The 13,177-nt window shown below is 35.1% G+C and overlaps 1 pseudogene; it reads left to right on the forward strand.

Moving 5' to 3' along the window:
- The first annotated feature begins 3,733 nt into the window (after window positions 1-3,733).
- On the forward strand, window positions 3,734-4,472 carry LOC113175967 (small ribosomal subunit protein eS6 pseudogene; annotated as a pseudogene).
- The last annotated feature ends 8,705 nt before the right edge of the window (window positions 4,473-13,177 follow it).

A 13,177-nucleotide genomic window follows, 5' to 3' on the forward strand; every position in this document is an offset into this window, starting at 1 on the left:
TTTCTTCAGGATCATTAAGCTACTTTCTTTGTTCTGAAGTTCCTAATGTAGTTTTAAGTTACAGTAAATCACATGAAAAAAATTCCAAAAGAGAACCCACATACCACCACATATATCCAAAATTAAGCTTTAAAAATTTCCAAGACTGTTGCTATTCAATGTCATTTCAATAAGCCAGACCAACGTCCCAATCCAACACTTTCCTTTCCTAAATCCTACACAATGAAGGGAACAGATACCGTATCATAATTTACTATCCTTGCCCAAATTAATGCTCTGGTACACCTAGTGAAATCTTCCCAGGCTACCCAGTTAAAAAATTGATGAAAAAATAAAACTAAATGATTGGGAGTTACTTGCCAATTTGGAAATAGAGTTATTTAATTTTCCATCTTAAGTATTTAAGTTCTCTGGCATGAATTATCTGAAATCATAAACTAAACATTAACCTAAACCCAACTTTTAACTGCAAGATTGTGCAATGCTTCAAAAACCCATTCAGACATCAGATTGTTACAATAAAAAATTCATCTTTTAGACACACATTCAGCCAAGATCATCCCCAATAAAAAATCTATAATAACCTTTAAAACAGACCAGATAAGAGAAAAATCTCCTCAAGTTTCTAACTCCCATTATGACTCCTACATCAGTGGCACCATAGATTTCCCCATGAGTGGACCAGATGTTCTCACATAGGGGCAACCGGAAGTGTAAAATCAAGGATCTCGGTGTGGCAACATTACTGCATTCAGTGTCTCCTATGGAGCAACCCTTACAGTGCAGGGAAGAAATGAGGGAGGTTTCCCGAAGCAAAAGGGGCTTCAGCAGCTGCTGGGAGTCCCTCAGTCTCTCCTTTTATTTACAGGATTAGCTCCTTTGGTTGGTCTGGTCCCAGGAACACTGGCATATTTCCTAACTTTCTAGTAGTCAGCTCTCAAAAAGTTAATCCTCTGCTTACAGTTGTGCTAGGCTTCCCCAAGAACGAGAGTGGGGGCTCCTCTAAAGTCCCCTCTGGGGTGCCAAAATGTGTGACTGAAAAGTTCGGTTCCTGTCCTCGAAGCCAATTAATGCCAATTTAATAATGAGGACAGGGTTTTGAGAAAAAGAAAAAGCGAGGTATCAAAGTTCTTAGATCCCCAGCAGGCATTTCCCTCTGCAGTGGGTGCACTCAAGCCAACTATGGGAAGAAAAGGAAACATTGCTGCCCTAATCCCATTTAACAAAGGGGAGTAAAGTTTATCAAAGTTTTTTAAAAACACAGCTAAGAGGGGTGTGAAAGTTGAGAACAGAAAAGCTGGCAGTTCTATTGACTCTTGGTCCCTTACAGGAGAAGCATACTAGAGGCATTCTTAGGCTAAAATTTAGCTAAAGTTACCTCCAAACATCTAAGGCAGATTGGAACTTGGGACTCTGCATCTGTCCAAAGTAAAACAATGCCATCACACTTAACAGAGACACAGACAAAAAGACACACAAAGACACAGAAAGACACAGATTCCCTTTTCAGATTGTCAAAAAAAAAACAAAACGAAAGTGGGTGCTGGTCTCAAGCCAACTGGGGCCTTCTTTAAGGTCAGTTTTCCTCAGAGAAGAGGATCTAGCTCAGCAAGAAGAACATTTGTATTTAACCCTGTATATAAGGTCAAATCAATGGGTGGATTTTACACATCTATAGATTATTCATGGATGGAAACAATGTAATGACAATCAATGTAAAATTTCACTTAAATTTTCTGCTCTCTTTTCTTGAGAGAAGAGAGTTTTTACTGGAAAGCAAACCTCTAAATAAGCAATGCACAATTAAAATAATATTTGAGGCAAAAGAGTAATTTAGATTTTTCTAGTATTCATGTTAAAAATTAAAAGAGGTGAAATTGATTGCAATGATAATAAGCCAATATGTTCAAAATATTATCATTTTTTGATATATTACTATTGAAATACATTTATTTATGTATTTCAATAGTAATATATCTTACTAATGAAATACATGTATTTATATTTTTATATTTATATAGAAATATATATATACATCCCCAAACTCACTGTATTTAAAGCCTCCAGTATATCTTAGTTCACAACAGCCACATTCCAGATTTGAGAGCTATGGTTCCTCTTACCTCAGGCAGGTACAGTCCTCATTTCTTCATTTTTATGCTAGAGGTAAGGGATAAAGTTTCTTATAAATATTTCTCCTTAGGCCCAAAGACTAGAAGAGACACAGCCATGAGTGAGAGCAGGAACCTTCAACCAAGAAGTATCCAAAAGTAGATCAGTCTTCCCAATTGATGTTGGTAACAGTTCCACTTCCATTGCACATGTAATTCAGGAGAAAAAAGAAGATGGGATTTCAGATGGGGGATATATAAATTCAGATCTGTCCAGAATCCCTGACTCAATTGTTTAAATACATGAAATGCAAACATCTTATTTGGCAATTTGTCCTTAGAGCTAACAGTCAAGTTATAATATCTATTTCCTCCCATGGTCAAAGTCTCACACCTAATAAGCAGCTGGACACAGGATGAACTTGATCTCATCTCAAAGCCAAAACACCCCCACCAGAATAAAAGACAAATGCAACATTTCTTATTCTCTTCTGACTTGAAATGGATAATTATTGAAAAACCAGGAATTCTGCTATATGTATATAGAATACAGTACATATATTATATATTTTAACAGAAACAGAATCTTTTCATATATCTGAATTACCTTTAGATTCTTATTCCAGGATACAGAAAATCTTAATTCAGTTTACATCAAGGGCAAACACCAGCTAGAATTTATCTCAAACCCCCTTTACAAATTAAAGGATAGACTAATATTTAAAATGTGGTCAGTTTAAAAAAAACAAATAAATGGGCCAATAAATAAATGTGCCAAGCACCTGAACAGACACTTCTCAGAAGTGGATATAAAATCAATCAACAAACATATAAAAAATGCTCATCATCTCTAGCAATCAGAGAAATGCAAATCAAAACTACTCTAATATATCATCTCACTCCAGTCAGGATGGCAGCTATTATGAAGATAAACAACATAATATAATGGTGAGGGTATGGGGAAACAGGTACACTCATATATTGCTGGTGGTACTGCAGATTGGTGCATCCAATTTGGAAAGTAGTATGGAGATTTCTTGGAAATCTGGGAATGGAACCACCATTTGACCCAGCTATTCCTCTTCTCGGACTATACCCAAAGGACTTAAAAACAGTATATTACAGGGACACAGCCACATCAATTTATAGCAGCACAATTCACAATAGCTAAACTGTGGAGCCAACCTAAATGTCCTTCATTGGATGAATGGATAAAAAAATGGGCATTTATACACAATGGAATATTACTCATCATTAAAAAAAGAACAAAATCATGGCATTTGCAGGTAAATGGATGACATTGGAGAAGATAATGCTAAGTGAAGTCAGCCAATCCCCAAAAAACAAATGCCGAATGTTTTCTCTGATACAAGAGGAGTGACTCATAGTGGGGTAGGGAGGGAGAGCATGGGAGGATCAGATTAATTCTAGATAGGAAAGAGGGCTGAGAGGAAAAGGGGGGAAGGAGATTAGCAAGGATTGTTGAATGTGATGGTCACCATTACACAAAGTACCTGTATGAAGATTTGCATTGAGTGTCAACACACCTTATATACAAACAGAGATATGAAAAATTGTGGTATAAAGATGTGTATTAAGAATTGTAATACAGCTGCTCCAAGATGAACCTGAATATCTCCTTCCCAGCCACTGGCTGTCAGAAACTCATTGAAGTGGATGATGAATACAAACTTCATACTTTTTATGAGAAGCATATGGCCACAGAAGTTGCTGTGGATGCTCTGGGTGAAGAATAAAAGGGTTATGTGGTCCGAATCAGTGGCGGGAACTAGAAACAACATTTCCCCATGAAGCAGGGTGTCTTGACCCATGGCCATGCTCGCTTACTACTGAGTAAGGGGCACTTCTGTTATAGACCCAGGTGAACTGGAGAGAGAAAGTGTAAATCTGTTTGAGGTTGCATTGTGGATGCCAACCTGAGCATTCTCAACTTGGTTATTGTAAAAAAAGGAAAGAAGGATAATCCTGGACTTACTGATACTACTGTACATCATAGACTGGGACCCAAAAGAGCTAGTAGAATCCGCAAACTTTTCAATCTCTCTAAGGAGGATGATGTTCACCAATATGTTTTCAGAAAACCCTTAAACAAGGAAGGTAAAAAACCCAGGACCAAAGCACCAAGGATTCAACGTCTTTTTACTCAACACAAGCACTGGTGTACTGCTCTGAAGAAACAGCATACTAAGAAGAATAAGGAAGAGACTGAAGAATATGCCAAACTTTGGGCCAAGAGAATGAATGAAACCCAAAGAATAACACCAGGAAAGGATTGCCAAGAGACACAGGCTGTCTTCTATAAGAGCTTCTACTTCTAAGTCTGAGTCCAGTCAAAAATAAGAATTTTTATCAGTAACAAATAAGATCAGACCCTCAAAAAAAAAGAATTGTAATACAAGAAAAAGTACATATATAATGGCAGAAATTGACATGAACATACTTTACATACAGAGATATAAAAAATTGTGTTCTATATGTGTAATAAGGATACATTCCACTGTTGTCATGTATTTAAAAAATAATAAAATCAGTTAAAAAATAAAATAAAATGTGGTCAGTTTAATCAGAGTTTGTCAATTATAAGACATGTTGCTCTAGAAAGAGGTAAAATATCACCTAGTGTTATGTTTTCAAAACACAAATGTACATGGGCTATAGAAGCATGCAGAAAAAAAACTTCTTTATTAGGGGTTTAGAGTAAAAGAAGGTCAAAGAGGGACATATGCTTATCAACAATACCATGAATTATCACAGAATTGGAATCTGGATCTCAAACAAGAAAGATTCAAAATTTTGTATTTGGGCATGTGCATGACATGAATGCCCATGATGACAAGGTTATAAGGTTCTGGGTGTCAGATAATTGTTAAACAGTCTCTACAAGTAACTTCAAGGTGTTTTGTCAGCTGTGTGGTCATAGTACCTACTGGTGTCAATGGTCTCCATGAAGCTACTATACAACTGAGTAATCTAAAAACATCCCTTCAGTAGAAATGAGATAACACAGGATACTAGGTATGAAAAAGCTTCTCAGCAGCATGCACAGAAATGAGAATTGCTTGTGGACATACCTGTATAAAATTGCTTCTAAGCTACCTGAAGTCTTGGTTGATCCTGGTATGAGGGATGGCAGCAGGAGAAAATATTTTTCCACCACATTGTGAGGACAGTACCATGAGGACAAAATATCCAAGGTGAATTCTTTGACTTAAGAGACACAAAAGATTTCACTTCTTTTTTCTGGTACTGGGAATTGAACTCAGGGGCACTCAAACACTGAGCCACATTCCCAGCCCTATTTTGTATTTTAGAGAGAGGGTCCCACTGAGTTGCTTACTGCCTCACTTTTGCTGAGTCTGGCTTTAAATTTGTGATCCTCCTGTCTCAGCCTCCTGAGATGTAGCGGTTACAGTCATGCACCATAGTGCCCAGATTTCACTTTTTTATGTTAAGGAAAATCTTCAAAAACAATGATGTCAACTCCGCTTCATCATAGGAACAAATGCTTGGAGGCTACAGGGTGAAAAAAAAGCACAACACAGGATCCAGAATATGAGTATGACCTACATGTCCAAGAGATTAGACATTTTTAAAATGCCAATACCAAGAAATTTTGGCTGCAAAAAAGCAACTACAGTCAGAGATTCCTGGTGAAAATATAACTTATTCTTATGTGATGTAATCTGATTGTAGTTGTTAAAATGGTACTTGTGCATATTCTTTCATTCTGAATTTTTTCCTGGGAGCCTGTCTTTAGAAGGTGACTAATTTATGTTACTAGTTAAATTGTGTTTCATCAACATATTTTGATGTTCTAAATACTCTGTGCCTCAGACTCTAGCTCTATTTGAATTTATGGTTCCTAAAGACATGATTAAGTTTGATCCAGTAAATTGGAATAAAGTCTAATCAATAACCTTTTTCTCCATATAAGAAGTGGTATTAAGGACATACAGAAGCATTGGAAAATGGCGACTATACATATAACAATCTTCCTTGGTCACAAGCATTTCAATGGGATACAATTCCCACCAGAAGTGAGGATTATTGGTTAAAAAGCACAGATCCCTATTTATTCCCTATTTATTTCTAAAACAGCTTAGAATACCTTCCTCCAGTGACAAATAGGCAGCCTGAATTTTAAAAAAAAACCAACCCCCCAAAAAAAACCCAAAACAAAACAAAAAAACTTGCATCAGATAATTATGACAAATATAAGACCTGCAGCCTAAGCACAGCTTTTAGGATAGTTATTATCAAAAAGTGAAAAATAATTAGTACTCTAATCATATAAATATGGAAGAAAGGAACACTTTCATACTATGCTAGAATATAACTTTAGTACACCCACTCTTTAAAATAGCATGAAAGCTCTTTAAAAACTAATTGTAAAACTACCATAAGACACAGTAATAACAATGGTGGGTACATGTTCAAATAAGTTAGAATCAGTATGTAACTAAATTGTGCATTGTCATCTTGATTAGCAGTATTCATAGTAGGTAAGATAAACAATTGTAGCACCTTTTGGAAGAAGAATACAGCAGGAGATTCATCACAACTAGAGGACACTCATCCACTTCCCTAACATACTACACCCTAATTTAAGGATAGGTTTTCTTGAGATATTGGGATCCAGTACATGCAGGAGGACATTTGCATTTACTATTTCATATAAGTTTATGAAATATATGTCTGTATATTATACATGAATGGGGATAATAAAATGACACTGTAAAGTTGTCAGCTCTCTGTCTTGTAAGGAGATTGATTGTGTTTGTACTGTGAAAAAAAAGAACAGAAAAGAAAACTTAAAGCAGCAGTCTCCAGTGAACATAGTACTTGAAGCATGAGAGTAATTTAAAATATTCTAGAATTTAAATTAAAAAATAAAAACACAGTTGAAAGAGATTTTAATGGCACAGCACAATATATCCAAAATATTATCATTAATTGGCAAATAGTGCATTACTAATGAGGTGTAGATATTTTTCAGCAACACAAAAAACTGAGTCTTTCTTTCAATTGTCCACCATCTCTCAATTCACAGCATCCACATTCCAGATTTGAGAGCTTTAGCTCTACTAACCTTGGGAAGATGAAGCTTTCAAATCCCCATTTTTATGGTAGAGAACAAAGAGTATGTTACCAATATTTCCCCCCTCAAACACTAGAGATATTGCCTTGAATGAGATCAGAGAACTCCAACCAGAAAGTATTCAGAAGTAGACCAGTCTTTTCTACCTAATGCTGGCCACAGCATTATTTCAATTCCAGGCTTCAGACAGGAAGCAAAAGAAGATTAAGTCCCAAGATATAGGGTACCATGTTTTCAGATCTAGCCACAGATTTGATTTTATTGTTTAAATTCATTAAAGGCAAACTTCTTAATTTGCAATTTGACTTTAGACCTAATGACATGGCCATGATATTTTTTCTTCTGTGATCAAAGCCTCATGTTTAATAAGGAGCTGAGCTGGGAATTATGTTCAATTGTTTTTCACTGGAAAGACCAACAATTCTACTAGATCACATGACTCATGCAATTTTTCTTATTATTTTAAGACTTGGTTAGTGACACTTACTTAAAATAGAGCAGTTTATGTGTGTGTGTGTGTGTGTATACACACACACACACACACACACACAAACTGCTCTATTTTAGTATATATCATATCATAACACAAAGAAAACATTCTGATATATCTTAGGGGTAATGTGGCTCCCACTTCATGACCCAGGGATGTCCTTATACAGTTTATAACAAGGATGAAAATACCACTCAGAAGTAAACTTAAGCCTTCATTACAAATCATATTGATAGGTTGAGAACATCAGGTTTCTACATAATTTTTTAAAGCAGGTGAACAAGGGTTATGGAGGCATGGAACAGAGCATTTCTCTATTGGGGACATAGAGTAAGCAGAGAGAAATGAGAAGCATATAATCAGTTGTATCACCTTAAATCACCAAAGAATTGGAATCTGGAATTCCGATGTGGCTGACATGTGTGACTATGGTAAAAATGTTATTACAAGATTTTTAAGTAAAATTAATGTGAATGACAGATAATAATTAAACAATTAATATTTATACTGTGTCTTTCAGGTGTTTTATCAGATATAGAGCCACATCACATACTTCTATTAATAGTAACCATGAAATATATTATCCAATTTTGTCCTCTAAAATCATCCCCTTTGTAGATGAGAAAACACAGGTTCTAGATGTCAAATGGCTACTCAACATCATACTGAAAACTAACAAAAAAAATTATCTAAATTTTCATATAAACTCCTGAAGTCAAGTTTGCTTTTGATATAGGAAATGAAAATCTGACATAATATTATTTCCCATCATTATTAAGAAAATTCCTAGAGAAGACATCACAGAAAGACACTGTAATTCAAGTAACACAACTGTTTTTCCATCCTTTTTATTAAAGGAAGCATTCTACAATAGCTATGTCAACCCAGATTCCTCAGAAGGGTAAATACTTAGAGAATACAGTGTGTGAAAAGCACATCACAGACCTAGAAACTGAGTATAACTTAGGGAAGACAAAAATCTAAATGGCTGAAAAGAAAATTGATGTATCTATTTTAGAAAGTAAGTGTCATTATGTTGCTATCTCTGCAACTTATTACTCAGTGTAATAAAATTCCATCATAGATAAAATTAAACTGCACTGATGAATGAATAACATTATATTCTAGAAGGATTTTAGACAGCTACTCAGCTACTTCTCTTACAGAACAACAACAAAAAATCAAATCAGCTTGGTGTGTTGAGCTTCATGCTATTTTCCATAATGTTTCAGTGTCTACTAAAAACTATAGAATATCTTATGGCCCAATTTCATGCTGAGACAAGAGGGCAATTGCAATTTGAACTGTGAGAAATGAGAACAAATGGACTTGCAATATAAAAATATCTATGGGAAATTGGGGGATACATTAATGTTCATCAGAACTCTTTTCAAGGATCATAAGGTGACTTAAATCAACAATCAGATGTCCCTCATGTATTTGCTTAAGAGTCCATCTGCTTCTATGAAAGAGTGAATGTGGGCATACTACAGAAATGCAACAATGGAAAGAATCTAGAGAAATTTCTCTTGTCAGTTGTTGATGGTAACACAAAACTGCAATCCTAATGCCTCAGGATCATGGTTCAGTAGAATCATATGCTTGAGGCCCACACCAGCAATTTAGAAAGAGCCTCAATAAATTTGTGAGTCCCTGACTCAAAATTAATTTTTATAAAATAAATAAAGGAACTTGAGATACAGCTAACAGATGTGTGTGTGTGTGTGTGTGTGTGTGTGTGTGTATGAGGTTTCAAACACTACAGCCAGAATATATTTATGCCCTATGAAAATTTTGGAAACTCTTCCTAGGATCAAGTAACAAATATATATGTTACTTGATATATACATATTTGATTTGTTCATATATATATATATATATACATATACATATTAAAGAGAGAATTTTGAAAACAGTTACTGGAAAGTGACATAAAAGGGAGTTTTCATAAAATTATCAGAAGGTATCTCAAAAGAATTTTTCAGTAAAAAAGGCTATGAGATGATATATTCAGAAATCCACCATGAATACACAAACAGAGCATGGTAAACAACACAGCTTTGAAGGCATCTTTTCAAAGTACGTTGGAGAAAAGAGGAGGCTAAAGTAAAACCGGCATTTCCCAGAGAGTGTTTGGAGTTAGCTTTGGTCAAATGACTATCAGAACATAGAAAACATATACTTTAAAATAAATAAGTACAGTTAAATAAATTCCTTGATCTAATAGTCAAAGTAGGACAGGAGCTGTAGATTTCTGATAGAGTACTTACCTAGAATAGGAAGGCTGATTTCAATCCCCAGTACTACACACACAAAAATAAGTTACAAAACAATTAAAAGGAGGCCAATGGATACCTAAGTTGGTATAAGCAGAAAATAGTTGAAGAACATTGATGAACTTTTAAAAAAAGGAACTGAGAAAATAATTGAATGGATTAAAGTGCAATTAAGCAGTGGAAAACATAACTTTGAATAGTGGCCTTCATAACCTTCATGTAGAGATAAACTGAGAAAAATACATTTGGAGTTCTTTATAGAATTGTAGTTAGATCAATCAGACATTCTAAGTTGTTTTGTTGGTTTGTTTTCCCTCCTCCTCCTCCTCCTCCTCCTCCTCCTCCTCCTCCTCCTCCTCCTCCTCCTCCTCCTCCTTCTTCTTCTTTTGTAGCAGTGATCCGTCCCAGGAGCTTCCCACTGAGTTACATCTCTACCATTTTTTATATTTTATTTTGAGACAGGGTTTCACTAAGTTGCTTAGGATCTCACTAATTTGCAGAGGCGAGCTTCATATGTGTGATCCTCCTTTGTCAGTCTCCCAAGTTAATGGAACCATAGGCATGAACACCCGTGCTCATTCAGTCATTCTGAGTTTTATCCAAGAACAAAAGATAAATTTAAAAATATTCTCTTCATCATATTAGTTTAGCAAATTCAGAAGGAAACTGAAGTGAACTGTCTTTTTGCACTAAGTAACTATTTCTACCACACAACACTAAAAGTGATTACTTCTAGTTTGGTAATGAAAAACTTTCCTTTATTTCATATGTCCCATGAAAATGAGGTTTCAGACACTACAGCCAGAATATATTTATGCCCTATGAAAATTTTGGAAACTTTCTTCCTAGGATCAGGTAACAAATATATCTGGGTGGCCCATCAAACTTAAACATAAACCTCAATGTTTAAAAAAATTTTCTAAATATTTGATTGTGGAGCCATATATTTGTAATTTCAGTGACTTGGAATGCTGAGAGAAGAGGATTTAAAGTTTGAGGCCAGGCCTAGCAACTGAGTTAGACTCTGTGTCTCAGTCAATAAAAACATAAAGATGGCTGAGGATGTAGCTCAGTGGTTAAGTGTCCCAGGGTTCAATCCCCAGCACCAAATACAAACACACACACACACACACACACACACACACACACACACACACATATCTCCACATACACACTGGGGAATGTAACTTAGTGATAGAAAATGTTTGTGTTCAAACTCCAGTGATGAAAAAAAAATTAAATCTTACTGAATGTACAATAGAAACAAAGTGCTAATATTGGATTTATTATGTAGACTTTTATTCAGCTATAATTTCAACTTAATTTTGCATAAATATTATACCCATAATCCTGAAAGACGTATAGGAGGCACTGATGCTCTAACATTATGAGTAGAAAGTTTTTTTTTTTAAGATAGAGTGAGAGAGAAGAGAGAGAGAAAGAGAGAGAGAATTTTTCAATATTTATTTTTTAGTTTTTGGCGGACACAACATCTCTGTTGTTATGTGGTGCCGAGGATCGAACCCGGGCCGCACGCATGCCAGGCGAGCGCACTACCGCTTGAGCCACATCCCCAGCCCTAGAAAGTTTTAATTAAATCAAGTTTTGGCATTTACAAATTGTGTGGGTATAATAGAAATTCACAGTAGATATCCCTAGATACTCAGCTAAAATAGATTATAGAGCTTTTAATATAAATCAAAACTATACCTTCAAGGATCAAATCTTAGTATAAAGGACTCAGGTTTTAAAAATGTGATTCTTTGAAATACCAAGGTTTCCTGTTTGAAATTTTGTGAATAATAATGGCACATCATAAGCAGATTATGACCATAATAATACTATATCTCCTTTATTATATCCCCTCATACATAACACCCAGTATAATAAACACTAGTAATCTTTTTGATGAAAAAATTACTACACATTTTTTGTCATAGATATTCTTAATATGCTTTGCTCACTGCCTATTTCAAAAATATCTCAGTTTAACTTTACTTTAAAAACATATAGTATACCTCTTAAAGGATACATATGGGGTAGTCTAAATAGCTTTGCTGTCACAAATAAAATGAGAGATATTAACTAAGACATGTTTCACATCTCAACATACATAATTTGACTATTAAAAATGATTCAATAAATCCATCAGCCTCCTTATAGATCCAAAATATTAGTTTTAACTGAAAGACATGATGATCTCCTCAATTCCTTTTCAGTTACCACTCCAAAGAACATAAACACTTGAATGCATCCCTGTCTTCTCCCAGAATTTGTCTCTAAGTTTAAGGTGACTTTGCACTATCATGCTTCACATCAAATAGAAAAAAAAAAACCTTTTGCTATTCCTTCTTTTATTTAAAACTGTAGTATTTATGAAGTTCTTTATCAATACCACACCCACCTTCATAACTTTTTTATTTTGCCCCAACCCAAAAGACATAGAGCCCTGGTGCAGTTCACATACTCTCCCCTGACTCATTAACTATAGATTTTTCTGTAGTCCAGGTATCTATATATCTAAGGCCTCCTAGAGCCTAATTTCACAATCCAAAATTCATTCCAGATATTTAAGTTAACAGAGATGAATAATCATTCATTCTGGAATATCTCTCTCTCTCTCTCTCTCTCTCTCTCTCTCTCTCTCTCTCTCTCTCTCTCTCTCTTCCTCTGATTCCCTATAAGGAAATAAAATAAAATTAATGATGGGTGCAGTAGCATACTCCTGTAATCCACGTGTCTCAAGAGGCTGAGGTAAGAAGACTACAGGTTCAAAGCCACCTTCAGCATGTTTGCAAGGCAGTAAGCAAATTATGGATACCCTGTCTCCAAATAAAATATTAAAAAGGTCTGTGACTGGGGCTCAGTGATCAATCACGTCTGGTTAGTCCCTGACACCAAAAATAAAAAAAAAATAAAAAATAAATTAAGTACTCTAGGACCATTTCCACCATCAGCATGTACTACCAAATAGGGAAATAGTAAACCTCACTTTGAGAATAACTATAAGAGATAATAAAATCACCATAAGGCCTGTTATGACAAAATCAATCTTTCATAGGTGAAAAAGCATTGTACAGTAATTAAACAAATATCAAAACCAATCTCTCATAGGTGAAAAAACATTGTACAGTAATTAAACAAATATGCCATCAACTGCAGTTAAATATTGCACTTATAA

Source organism: Urocitellus parryii, chromosome 9 (genome assembly GCF_045843805.1).
Source record: "Urocitellus parryii isolate mUroPar1 chromosome 9, mUroPar1.hap1, whole genome shotgun sequence".
In the NCBI taxonomy this organism is placed as follows: Eukaryota; Metazoa; Chordata; class Mammalia; order Rodentia; family Sciuridae; genus Urocitellus; species Urocitellus parryii.